General features: G+C 33.3%; 1 pseudogene across 1 annotated transcript; it reads right to left on the minus strand.

Annotated features, from left to right (window-relative positions):
* Positions 1-5,766: 5,766 nt before the first annotated feature.
* LOC145790374 (serine/threonine-protein kinase Nek2-like) lies at positions 5,767-10,495 on the minus strand (annotated as a pseudogene). Its single transcript, XR_014329049.1, has 3 exons — positions 10,450-10,495; positions 7,036-7,459; positions 5,767-6,645 (listed from the first exon to the last, which is right to left on the minus strand). The product of XR_014329049.1 is annotated as a serine/threonine-protein kinase Nek2-like (transcript).

Genomic DNA, 10,495 nt, shown 5'->3' on the forward strand with positions numbered 1-10,495 from the left:
GGCCATGGCTTCGATCACCTTTTCTTCACTTTGTTCTTGCACCTCCATCTCTAAACGCTCGCCTCTCATCTCTTCTCTTCCTCACTCGTCGGCAGTAGTCGTGGCTACAACCGTTAGTACAATCGTGGAAAATGAATGGCAAACGACCATGGCTTCGATCTCCACAGATTGGAGCCTGGATACCATCTTAGTCAGATCTTCTCGAATTCGGTGGAGCCGTAAGAATTAGGGATTTTTGATTGAAGGGGATTTTTGGTTTTTCAGATTGGGTATTTTGGTTCAAGAGATGGGGAGGGGGGAAGCCGAGCGGGAATGGAAAAAAGGGGGTGGAAAATCGAGCGGGAATTTTTTTTTTTTTTTTTTGGTAATATTTAAACAGCAAAATGATTCTTTTTTTAAAAAAAAAATAATTTTTTGTTAAAATAATTTTTTTTTTATAGTTAATGAATTTATTTTTTTTGCTTTTTTATTTTTTCCAGTTATAAAGGTTGAAAATTTATTTGTTTCATTTTTATTTTAATGAATAAAAAATTATTCTTATTTTTTTACTTTGGTAGAAGTAGGAGTAATATTTTAATGCAAAATAATTTCCATAAATTTTATAAATTGGTTTTTGTTTATTTTTAGAAAAACATAAATTACAAACGCGTTTGGTTTGAACAAAATGTTTAAAAAAATTTAAAAACATAAACTAAAAAGCATGTTTGTTTAGGCCTAAAATATTTATATTTATTTTTTGTATTATTTATGACGATGGAATTATGCACATTATAATTGAAAAAAAATATTTGAAAAAAAATATATTTGAAAAAAGATGAGAGAGATAGAGAAGAGAAATGAGTAAGAGAGATGAGTGAAAGAGAGAGAAGAGAAATGAGTAAGAGACATAGAGAGTAAGAGACAGAGAGAAAGAGAGACCCATTTCATTTTTTGACTTTTTCCTCTTTCAATAATAATGGGCTCAGAGAAAGAGATGAGTGTGATTGAGAGAAATGAACGATTGAGAGAGAAGAGAAATGAGTGAGAGAGAGAGAGACAGAGAGAAAGAAGAAAAGAGAAAGATAAACAAGATGAGCGAGAGATAGACAAAGAGAGAGGGAGAGAGAGAAAGACAGCAAAAAGAGATGAACAAGAGATATAGAGAGAGTGAGAGGGAGAATAAAGATAAGCAAGAGAGATAGAGAGAGCCAGCGAGAAGAGTGATGAGTGACAGAGAGAGAGAAAAAAAAAAGAGAGAGAAACAAGATGAGCGAGAGATAGACACAAAGAAAGAGAGATAGAGAGAGAAAGATAACAAAAAGAAATGAACAAGAGATAGAGAAAGCGACATAGAGAGAGAAAGAAGAAAAATGAACAAGAGAGATAAAGAGCGAATAGATATGAGAGAGCCAGAGAGAAGAGTGATGAGTGGGAGAGAGGGAAAAAAATTGGGGAAAGATAGAGGGAAAAAGATAGAGAGAGAAGAGAGATTTTTTATTTGGCGACCAAAACTTTTTGGTTGCCAAAGGTAAAAACAAATTTTTATTTTTCATTCGGCGACTAAATAGTTTTGGTAGCCAAAACTCAATATACGGCAACTAAAATGGTGGTGGTTGATGTGGTTGGCGGTGGTTCTGGTAACGGTAGTGCGACGGCGGCATTACGACAGGTTTGGCGGCATCGAGAGTGAGAACCCTAGAGAGAGATGAGAGAGACAGAGAGAGAGTGTGTGTGAACACAACAACACCCATCTCTTTCTTTCTCTGTACTACAACACATTAACAGAGATCCACCAACGTGAGAGAGAACGTGGAGAGATAGAGTTCTAAGAGACGTGGGCGAGAGAGAGGGTAGAGAGTGTTTGGGCGGGAAAAAATTTAATCTGGACCCTTAGATATTGATTAGGAATCATCCCAACCATTCAAATGAAATGTATCTCTTATACATTTTAACATATTTTCAAAAACCTTCCTCCCTTATTATATAGATATATATATATATATAATAAGAAAGAAAAGAAAGAAAGAAAATTAAAAAAAAAGAAGGAAAATTTTTTCTCCAAAAAATTATGAGCCAACTCAACCCTTGTTTTTTTTTTTTTTTGGGGACTCCTGCATGACTAACTAGGCACTAATCAATTTTTTAGAATTTTAGAACATGCAATATGTATATTTTCTCATAGATAAAGACAGATGAAGAAATCATGTGTCAAGTGGATTTAATTAATTTATTATTCAGTTGTAACTAGCAGTCAAAATCATTTTCTGAAGCATATCTTAGCAGTCAAAATCATTAACGTACAACTAAAAAATATATACGCACAGCCCCAACTTAGGCCTTTAGTTCAATTAGCATTAAATCGCCAATTACTTTTATAAATCCCTCAAATTTAAAAATATATATATATCTAAATTTAGTGAATCTAAAAAATAATTAAGTGAATCTAAAAAATAAACAAATTTGCTTTAAATATTTAAAAAAGTTGAAAAAATTAATTATTTAAAAATTAAGAAAAATTTTAAAATCTGAAATAATATCAATAAGTCTTACAAATATGTATTATTTACTCATAAGTCATGATGAGTGAATTTTTTTTACACACTTAGCCCTCGCAAAAAGTGTGAATTTTTTTTACACACTTAGCCCTCGCAAAAGAGATTAGTGGTGAAGTTGTGGTAGTGGTAGTGTAAATGGAGTGGCAGGGGTGAAAGAAAGGTAATGGTAGTATTAGTGGTAGTAGTGGTAGTGGAGTGGTGGTAATGATAGTAGTAATAGTAGTCGTAGAGGTGAAGTGGCGATAGTGGAAGTAGTGGTGGGGGTGGAATGGCGTTTGTAGTAGTGGTGAAGGTGGTACTGGAGATGGATGGTGAGAGACAGAAAGAGAGAGAGAGAGAGTCAGAGAGTGAGAGACAGAAAAACGAAATCTGAAATCGGTCCTAATATTTGTCCTAAAATTATAAATTAAAAATATTAAATTATCTTAAATATTTGTCCTAATATTTTTTTTACTGAAAAATATTATAATATATTTTAAAATCAAACAATTCTTATATTCTTATATTATATATATATATATATATAAAATAAGAAAGAAAAGAAAGAAAGAAAATTAAAAAAAAAAGAAGGAAAATTTTTTTTCAAAATTTTTTTTGAGCCAGCTCAACCCGTGTTTTTTTAGTCGCCAATTACTTTTATAAATCCCTAAAATTTAAATTAGAAATGTCTCCCTCCAAATTTAAATTAACAATAGTGTTTGATTATTGTTAACCGTGTATAACGTAAAAATAATTTTAAAAAGTTGAAAAAATTAATTATTAAAAAATTAAGAAAAATTTTAAAATTTGAAATAATATCAATAAGTCTTACAAATCAGATTTATTTACTCATAAGTCATGAGTGAATTTTTTTTACACACTTAGCCCTCGTTTTGATAATGAATTTTTTTTAAAACTTTTTAAATATATGTTTTGTGTCTGTAAAATGATTATTTCATTAGTACTGGTAATAATATTGAAAAATTTATTAAAATGATAAATAATGGGGATATTTTGTCTTTTATTTGTGAATTTTGATTTATTCTTAATTTATTAGTGTTATTGAAATATGATGATGTAAAAAGTATAAATCGTTTAATTGTACTTTTTAAAAATAATAAATTTATTATTAAAAATTAAATTCATCAGACTGACCTGTAACTATGCCTTTAAATTTTTGCAATGTAAAACTATCGACAAACAGCCAATAACAAGTTGCCCATTTTAGCATACCTTTCGCGTGAGGGCCCAATTATTAAAAGATGTGTTCAACCCATCAAATGAAAGCCGACAACTTCTTCCATCTAAAAATAATAGTCTATTTTCAGAATTTAATTTCTTTTTATAATACAATTATTACATTTTAAAAATATTAATTTTTCAAAATTACCTTTTGATAGTATATTTTTGTAGAAATATCAATTGTCATAATTGTACTTTTTGTATTATTAATGGATTTAAAAAAAGGACAAAATAAGAAATTCATATTATTTTAATAATTAATTTTTTTTAAATTAATATTTTGAGATAATAAAAAATAAAATAAGATATTAATAATTTTGGATGGTGGGTGTACAACCTAAAAATAAAAATAAAAATAAAAATAACTATTTTGTTTAGTCAAATTTTCAAGTGGAGACTAATGGTATTGTTATTAATAAAATAAAATAACTATTTTGTTAATTTTTTTATTTTCATTCGGCTACCAAATAATTTAGTAGCGAAAGGTAGGTCTTTAGCGACTAAAAGGAATGTTGTCGCCGAAAGTTAACATTTGGCGACCAAAATTTTGGTCGGCAAAAGATTAAAAATTAATTTTTTTATTTTCATTCGGCTACCAAATAATTTAGTAGCGAAAGGTAGGTCTTTAGTGACTAAAAGGAATGTTGTCGCCGAAAGTTAACATTTGGCGACCAAAATTTTGGTCGGCAAAAGATTAAAAATTAATTTTTTTATTTTCATTCGGCTACCAAATAATTTAGTAGCTAAAGGTAGGTCTTTGGCGACTAAAAGGAATGTTGTCGCCGAAAGTTAACGTTTGGCGACCAAAATTTTGGTCGGCAAAAGATTAAAAATTAATTTTTTTATTTTCATTCGGCTACCAAATAATTTAGTAGCCGAAAGTAGGTATACAGCGACTGAAAGAAATTTTGTCGCCGAAACTTGACATTTGGCGACAAAAAGTTTGGTCGGGAAAGATTAAAAATTTATTTTTTTATTTTCATTTGGCTACCAAACAATTTAGTAGCTAAAGGTACCTCTACGGCTACTAAATTTTTATTTAGTCGCCAATTGTCATATGTTTAGCTACTAAAAATTGTTTTAGTCGCCAATTGTAATATCTTTAGCTACTAAATTTTTTTTAGTAGCCAATAATCAACATTCCCCTACTAAAAAAAATTAGTAGCTAAAAAGTTGACTTTTGCCGACTAATATTATTTTTGGTAGCCAATTCCGTGGCTTTTGCCGACTAAATTAGTTTTGGTAGCTAAAAGTGGTCGGCAAAAATGCTTTTTCTTGTAGTGAACAGTCATAAATTTTTAAAGTTTAATACAAAAATTTAAAATAATCTAAATTAGCTCCATATATTAGGTTGCTAAGAGTAAATAAGATATCTATAAGAGTAAAATTGTCCATAAAAGACCTAAAGAATTAGGATTTGTTAAATCAAATCTGCAAAAGAGTGACTAATTAGAATATAAGAATATCTCATGAACTAACTGAGACACAAGTAAAAAAAAAAAAGAGTTTTTCTAATAAATCTCCCCCTTCTATTCTAACATACCAAATGCTAAAAAATACATAATATTTTTTAGAAAACATTTTTTTGTTAAAACAAATGAATTGTAAATCTATCTTGAAATTCTTGACAGTTTCTTGGCTCGAAAGCCAGCTCATACGTTGTGATGGATTTTCCTTTGGACATCCCACAATTCTAAGGTAGCATATTCAAATTCCTCATTTACAAATCCAAAAAAAAAAAAAAAAAAATTATCATTAAAATATTAATATATTCCCTAAATTTTAAAATCGTAGATTTAGATCCCTCAATTAATAAAAGGTTAACAAATACCTCCTTCAAGAGAAAATGAAAGTAAAACAAATTTATTAGTTGTTCTCTTAATTTAGCATAATAGAGCGTAGCATTGTAGTATAGATGAAAGTCAAGATATCTAATTAATAGAAAATAGTTTTGCTTCAAGCAAACCAACAATACTAGGCTACACACAAAAAAATCACAAAAACCGTCCTGAGGTCATGCCGGTTGACCAACTAGTCGAAACCATCCTGAGGTACAGTCAACCGACTAGTCGATAATTTTCTTTTGTGCATAGAGCTAACTAAATGCAAGCGATAAAATTGCAAACGTGGGAAATTGCCAAAAAGCAAAAATCACCTCACTAGTGTATATCTACACAATCAATTTCTACCCGTGCAAAACTTTATCAGCAAACCGCTAAATTTCATTACCGGACCAAATACAGAACACATGTCAGCCATTCACTAGTATTGATCTTCCGGCTTGAGTGTGTTTTTCCTTGAAGCTCTTTGTCAACCAAATTGCAGTTTCTCTAGGAGAAACCTTCCCCGGTCCAAATGGCTTCAACAACACCCGCAGTTCATCGAACCTTTCATTTTGCAGCAGTCTTGCACTAAATTCAAGCAACCGTTCCAAAGCTTCAGCTCACTGCTGGTACGAGGACGTGTCAAATGGACGACGCTGCAAGTCTGACGAGCTCAGCCTCGATGCCCCAGCTGTCATGTTTTGGTCTGAGCACTCACTTCCATCCTCTCCACCCAACTTAATTTTGCCAAAACTTAATCCGCCAAAGTTTCTTTCTAACACCTGCACCATACATTTGTCCTTCATGATTGATTGGTCGCCTTGTGGCTTGGTGGAGGAACCTTGTGCAGAGGTTGATGAAGTTCTTTGGATGGGAATGACAGAATCTTCGTATGAGGCTAATGGAAATTCAACCATCCTGTCAATTCGAGGAGAATTAACAGAAACATCTGGAGACTTTATGCAGTCAAGGATACTGACACAGGGATTGGATCTCATCGGCAATGGCAAAGATGCTCTGCGATTTGAATGAATGGATTTTTTTTCTGGTTTTTGCGAAGCTGGAAACTGCAAGTGCAAGCATATAAGATCTAAGAATACAACCTTTAAAAAATGGAGAAATTGCAGTTTCAAAGCTCCAAAATTGTAAAATAAGCCCACAAATAAGCTGTTGCTTTAATAAAATGCTATGATTTTACCAACAATATAGCGAGAGACTTTGTAACCGAATCGATAGTTAGAACTATTCCCATCATGGGTTAAGTGGGCTTTTTCAAAAGACATTCTACTGTTTTACCCTTATTATCAAAGAGAGAAGAAAGAAACTGTTAGTTTTGTGGGTAGTTTAGGCATGAAAAAAGTGTGACAAAGCTTCAAAAGTTATACATGTCGTGCCAAAGTGAGTTGTGTGCTTTATATAACAGAATAGATAAAATTGATTAGTTTATTGTGACTTACTGATACTCGGTTCTTTGAAAGTTTGGCTCGCTTCTTAGGAGTGGGAGAAGCTTTTGTTGGAGTCAAACTTGGAGTCATGGCAAAATTTGAAGCCTTCGAAATAATTTTTATACCAACGTCCGATTCTTCATGAATGTTTTCAACACACAATTCTGCTTTCTTTTTATTCAAATAACTTGGAGTGCTTTGATTTCTCTGAGAAAAAGAGGAATCTCGCTCAGCTCCAGTAATACTTAGATTCAAAGTCCAGTTATTGCCGAATGAATGCCGTTTTTCTTTGTACGTGGAAACAGGAATATCTTCTGGCTTGGTAAGCTGTTGCGCCTAGGGCTATTAAGTTTGAGATGAACCTTCAGAACATAAGGCTGGAGGTGTTGGTGCCTTAGAAGCTCTGCTGCCTGCAAACCAAACACACAATTAAAGTCTCAAAAAATAGACAGACCCAAAACAAATAAAGGAAAAACACTTGAAGGCGGTCAACCTTCTTCCAGAGCTTCTGGACACTTCCAATATGATATCCAAATGGTTGTGCTGTGTGGAGTATCTAGGCTTAGCAATTTTGGAAGTGTGCTGTGTTGATCTAATTGTGTTTGAATTTTGGTCTGCTATGGATGAATTATGGTCTGCCAAGGCTGAAGGCAATTGGTTCATGGGCTGTTTTGATTGGGAGGCTCATCAGTTTCAATGTTCTGGTTTTCGGCCTACTTTATGGTGGCTACAATCAGTTTGCCTTCTTAGACCCCAGGTTGAATCTTGCTGGAATTTTGTAGTATAATTCTGTTTCTGGGTTGGACTGTGCAGAGTTCAAAGCATTGAGTTCATATTTGAAGCATCTTAACAGCTGTTCAAGGCAAGGTGTTTGGTATGCTTTGTTTGAGCTGTGAGAATTCATGGCATATAGCTCAGACAATCTGTGCCTTTTTTGGTGTTTGTAATGACTAAGTTGTCTGTTTTTTCTGGTTTTTCTCTCTGTTGTGTTTTGCTCGTTGGTTTCTCACCAACTTGGAGGTTGGAGCTTGTTTTAGCTCCAAGCTTCACTTTATTGATGTAATTTTCCTTTTCCATCAATAAAGTTTTCTTTTGCCGATCAAAAAAAAAATATGATATCCAAATGGTGCCATGTGATTTGCTTATTAAGTACTCTGAAATTACTTTCTTGGTTTTGAGAGCTGAAGTAAAAAGAACTTTGCTTTTGAGACCACAAAGGCCCTTTAGTATAGTATTTGGATAGCTTTTTAAAAAAACAACAGATTTTGTAAAATGAATAGAGGGACAAGAAAAACTCGGATTTGGCATTGGAATTAAGAGCTAAATTTTTTGGAAGCAAAAATACAAAAATTTGCATTTAGTTGAAACAAATAGTTCTATTACCACCACCATCAATGGCCTAACCCTGATTTTTTCCTCATAATACTACAACCACCACCGTCGATGGCCCAACACCACTGCCAGCACCTAAAATGGTTGATTACTAGCACCACCATAGAGGTTATGAAACAGCCATACATGTCAATTTATATCAAAACTACCATTACCAGGATCACCATGACACATATGGAATACAACACATCACATCATTATTACCACTCTATCCCATACGACCACAGGCACTTCACTATTGACATACCCATCATATCTAGAACCACAGCAACCATCAAGGACTTATGACTACTATCCTTACAGTTACCATGATGGTTACAAACAAAGTCATGATTCTCTATTTGCAGTACAATCTCATTTTTGCATTGCAATCTACCAAATATTATTTTCAGCTTTTTCTTTGCAGACAAACAACAGCATAGCAAATATATGTTTATTTCTTAATTCATATATATACCTTCCAAAAGTTAATCCAATTGAAATATAAAACCAACAAGCACCTTAAACACCTCTTGGCTTAGAATTTTGGAAGATAATTATACAGGGATTTAAAATTATTAGTGAAACTTACTAGAAAAGGATTATGCCGATGACTATGAATGGCAATATATTAGCTATAACAACCACAAATAGCTGAGTCCTATTTAATGAGCAAGGAATCATTCAGATTATCTAAGGCAATGGCAAATCATTCATATACTTATATTAATGCTTCTCCCACATAAAACATATTCGGAAAGTGCAAAACAAAGAATAAAGAATAGGAAATACACTCGGCCGAGGTTCTGGGTTTTTCTGCAGCATGCTTTTGATGAGGGCCCGACTGGAAAACAGAAATAGAGCAAGGACGAGATGACACTAATTAAAGGCCACAATATACAAATAAGAACACAATTCGTCACAAGGAAAAATCTAAGCTGTGTTTGGTGTGGAGTTCTAATCATGACTTCACACTCATTTGAGTGTGGTGTTTGGATACAACTTTCAAAAATTAATTTCACACCTACTTTTGAAAATTTGTTCCAAGCGGGGTTTTGAATTTTGAAATTTGGCCTATCCGGCCGGTTGACTCCAGTGCTTTTTTTATGAGTTTTGAAGAGAATTTTGGGTTATGTGTTTAGTTATGAGTTGTGAGTTTTCGAATCACATATCATATGTCACATCAAAAATTCCAAACTCAATTCAAAACTCTTTTCAAAACTCATAATCAAACAAATTTTCTCTTCTCAAATCATAATTTCAAAACTCACAAACTTAAAATACAACTCTTTTCTCAAATCATAATTCTAAAACACTACCCTGAATTTTCATAGGCATAAAAAATTAGGATATTCATTCATCTTTTGTTATCTTCTTACACTATCTTATCTTTTCAATAAGTTGCCATACATCTACTCTAATGGTGTAAGGCACAAGAGTCCCCAAATACACAAACTAGAAGAACCAAGATATTGCATGAACAGCCACAACAATTACGTAACATAAGGAAAATGACTCACAATGCACTAGAGTATTTGGTTGGAAGTGGTGCCACAATTTTCACGACCCCATTCCGCCCCTAGTAGAATGGTGCAAGGATCAAAGATCTAGGACGTCTAGATGATAACACCTTGGAATAGATGATACACATCTCGGCCTAGGTGATGCACACCTCCACCTAGATGATGACATCTCGGCCAATGTGCCAGGGTGAAGGTGGAGGTCAACCAAAGTGGATTCCAAGATGGTCCTAGGTGTAAGAGGTTCAAGGGTGTGACCTAGGCTTAACGCACCAAGCATGGAACAAAGCATACCCAGTAATACACAGGTAAATCACACAAGCACAAAACAAGACAGGGACCTTTACTTAGGCAAAACAATTCAAAATCTACAAATGTAAGCCCATCAAGACAAAATCATGCAAATGTACATGAACGTGACTAAGACAAGAATGAGGGTCATTACAGTCTACCCCCCTTAAAGAAGTTTGGTCCCCAAACTTAAGTTACCTTGCCCCAAAACAAGTCCGGATGTCAGATTCTCATCTCTTCTTACCATCTTTAGCCTTTACCTTGGGACAATCCTTAATGTGATGCCCCAT

Source organism: Camellia sinensis, chromosome 5 (genome assembly GCF_055761805.1).
Source record: "Camellia sinensis isolate YWXY chromosome 5, ASM5576180v1, whole genome shotgun sequence".
Taxonomy (NCBI): domain Eukaryota; kingdom Viridiplantae; phylum Streptophyta; class Magnoliopsida; order Ericales; family Theaceae; genus Camellia; species Camellia sinensis.